At 42.2% G+C, this 2,892-nt stretch overlaps 1 non-coding gene across 1 annotated transcript; it reads right to left on the reverse strand.

The window, feature by feature from the left end:
* Nucleotides 1-762: 762 nt before the first annotated feature.
* On the reverse strand, nt 763-869 carry LOC123388797. Its single transcript, XR_006603302.1, has one exon. It is a non-coding gene; the product is annotated as a U6 spliceosomal RNA (small nuclear RNA).
* Between the last annotated feature and the right edge of the window lie 2,023 nt (nt 870-2,892).

The raw sequence follows: 2,892 nt of genomic DNA on the forward strand, positions 1-2,892 counted from the left end.
ATTTATTTATTCATTACTCTAAAGAGAGAGTGAGAGCATGAGGGTGAGCGGGGGAGGGGCAGAGGGATAGAAGAATCTCCAGCAGACTCCAGGCTAAGTGCAGAGCCCAAGGTGGGGTTCTGTCTCACAACCTCATGATCATGACCTCAGCCAAAATCAAGAGCTGAACACCCAACCAACTCAACCACCGAGGTGTCACTTTTAAGTTTCTATCTGATTTAAAATTCTTCTTTTTTCAATCAGCTATTTCTTCTCAGGCATGATTTTTGTCTATTCACTACTGTGTTTCTTCTAATTTAGACTTCATTTTTTAAAAAAGATTTTACTTATTTATTTGACAGACAGAGATCACAAGTAGGCAGACAGGCAGGTGAGGGGGGGCAGGCTCCCCACTGAGCAGAGAGCCAGATGTGGGGCTGGGTCCCAGGACCCTGGGATCATGACCTGAGTCTAAGGCAGAGGCTTTAACCCACTGAGCCACCTAGGCAGCCCCCTAGACTTCATTTTGATACAAACTTTCTTTGACTTTGAATTGTTTTGAGTTCTGTTACCTCATTTCTGAGTTTTCCTAAATGTTGTTTACCCATATGTTGTATCATTTTAGCTTATTTTGAGATAATAGGTTAATTCTGATCTGTTCTGTTGCCACATCTTTCTGGCATGCTTTGATGATCTGTACGGATGTTTATTCTGCTTCTTACTCTCTTATAGTCATTTCATATGGGGTTTGACCTCGATATTTTCTGTTACGCATTTTTTTTTTTTAATATGGAATGCTTCGCAGATTTGCGTGTCTTCCTTGCGCAGGGGCCATGCTAATCTTCTCTGTATCATTCCAATTTTAGTATATGTGCTGCTAAAATGAGCAAGTCTGTTACTTGTTTTTAAGTGGAATTAGTTCTTCTGAACTTTCCAATCAAAGCAGCATTCAGAAGAGCTTTTCTAACTCCCAGAACTCCCCTCTCTGTTGTTTTGTGTATTGTTCAAACCTACGGCGCCTTGCTTTCTGGGAAAACTTTCCTGGGCCTGTCACCTTCCCCACTGTGGTCTGGGTCTTCTCTTACCTATGTCTGTATTGCTCCTGCCCTGGACAATTTTGATTCATTTTCTGAGGTTTTTCCTCTGTGTGTGTCCTGTTTTAGAAGCCAATCCTGGCAGGGCCATTTGGAGCTTTCAAAGAGCCTGAGCCTCTACAGCCCCTTCTGACCTTCTTCCCCCCAAGGACCTTTGCAGTCACTCGCTGTTGGGAGGGGCAAAACCTCTCCGGGTTTCAAATGCTGTTCTTGAAATTCCCCTGTCCCTTTGCTTTCTGATGGCTTTGAATCATGGTCCACTTCTTTCATCACAGTACTTCAGCTACAAGTGGAAGATCCCAGAAATTGTGTCACTGCCATGTGCTCTCACAGTTGGAGGAAAAACAAAGATTATACGCTAGATGCTCAGGCGTAAGCCAAGAGTGTTTGGCAACTGAATTTTCTCTAAAAATTAATGGTTTGTAATGTGGTTCAATAAATACTGTAGATAAATAGCAGGTTGACTGTCTCTGTAATTACATCATGAGCCAAAGGGAGTGTGAAGTGTTTGTTTGAGTATTGTATCTTCATTTGGAAAATTTTGACTTGATTGTAATTTAGGCACAATTAATTTTTTTTTAGTTTTCCTTAATATCAATAATAAATATTTAATTCTAAGATATTAATTGAGTAAAAAGACAACATCTTAAATCTTACATCGGTCTGTTGATCTCTATATTAAAATAGAAATGAACTGAAAGATGATTTTAAATATCGCTACCTTATTAAGGGCTGGTTTAGGTTGAAAAATTAATCTTTATTTTTTTTTAAAGATTTCCTATTATTTTAATTGACAGAGAGAGGGAGAGAGAGAGTGGGAGGGGCAGAGGGAGAGGCAGACTCCCTGCTGGGCAGGGAGCCTGATACGAGCCTCCATCCCAGGACCCCCGGATCATGACTCCCGAAGGCAGACACTTAACCAACTGAGCCACCTAGGTGCCCCAAAAAATTAATCTCTAAAATGAACTGAAAATTCATAATCTGTGGCAAGTGGGGAAAATCAGATTGTGAATCATTTATAGTTCATGGTAAATGAAAACATTGGGGAAAAAAGAACAGTCTTTTTCATGGAGTATCTTTCCTATTCTTGGGCTTGAATTCCTGGGCTGAATGTTCTGGGACCACGAGCCCAGGGCAGGGGCTTGAACAGAGGTTACTGGGAGACTGTTCCTCAAGGGGACTAAAAAAGAATTGAGTATAGGACAGTCATTTGTGGAGCAAGTTATCTGAGTGTGACTGTGTGGCTAGAGGGCTCTGGGACTTCTCAGCTACAGCACAGTCCGTGCGGACACCCCTGAGCTCATGGGCACCTGCAGATAATTCTCAGCACCCTGGCATCTCCCCACCGTAGACTCCGCTTTCTCTCTCGTCCTCTCTGCTTGAAGGCTTTCTTTGACACTTAAGGCATGCCTGGAGGTGTGCTGGGTAGTAAATAAACAATGGAGAACGAATCGGTGGGAATATGCTCTACTGAGCTTTCTTCCCACGTATCTGACAGCCCCTGGTGGAGAACGGAGTACTGTGGCGCTAATGAACGGGCACTGACTTTTCTCCCTTCCTTGGTTCATTTTTCTCATGTCCTCCCTTGTGCTTCCTGGGATCACCATCCAAAAAACTATCTTCATTCAAGTCTTTGTCATGGTATCTGCTTTCAGGAGCTCCAAACTATGACATCAACTAATTTTGGTATTATTTCCAAAAGTCTTAAACCTGATCCCTTATGTCCATTCTGAGGAAGAGGGGCCAGAAGATGGGCAGGCAGAAAGCAAAAAAAAAAAAAAAAAAAAAAAAAAGGGGTCCATTCAAATGCAACTTTCTT

This window comes from Mustela putorius, unplaced genomic scaffold, assembly GCF_011764305.1.
Source record: "Mustela putorius furo isolate JIRA1106 unplaced genomic scaffold, ASM1176430v1.1 tig00003909_pilon_pilon_pilon, whole genome shotgun sequence".
NCBI lineage: Eukaryota > Metazoa > Chordata > Mammalia > Carnivora > Mustelidae > Mustela > Mustela putorius.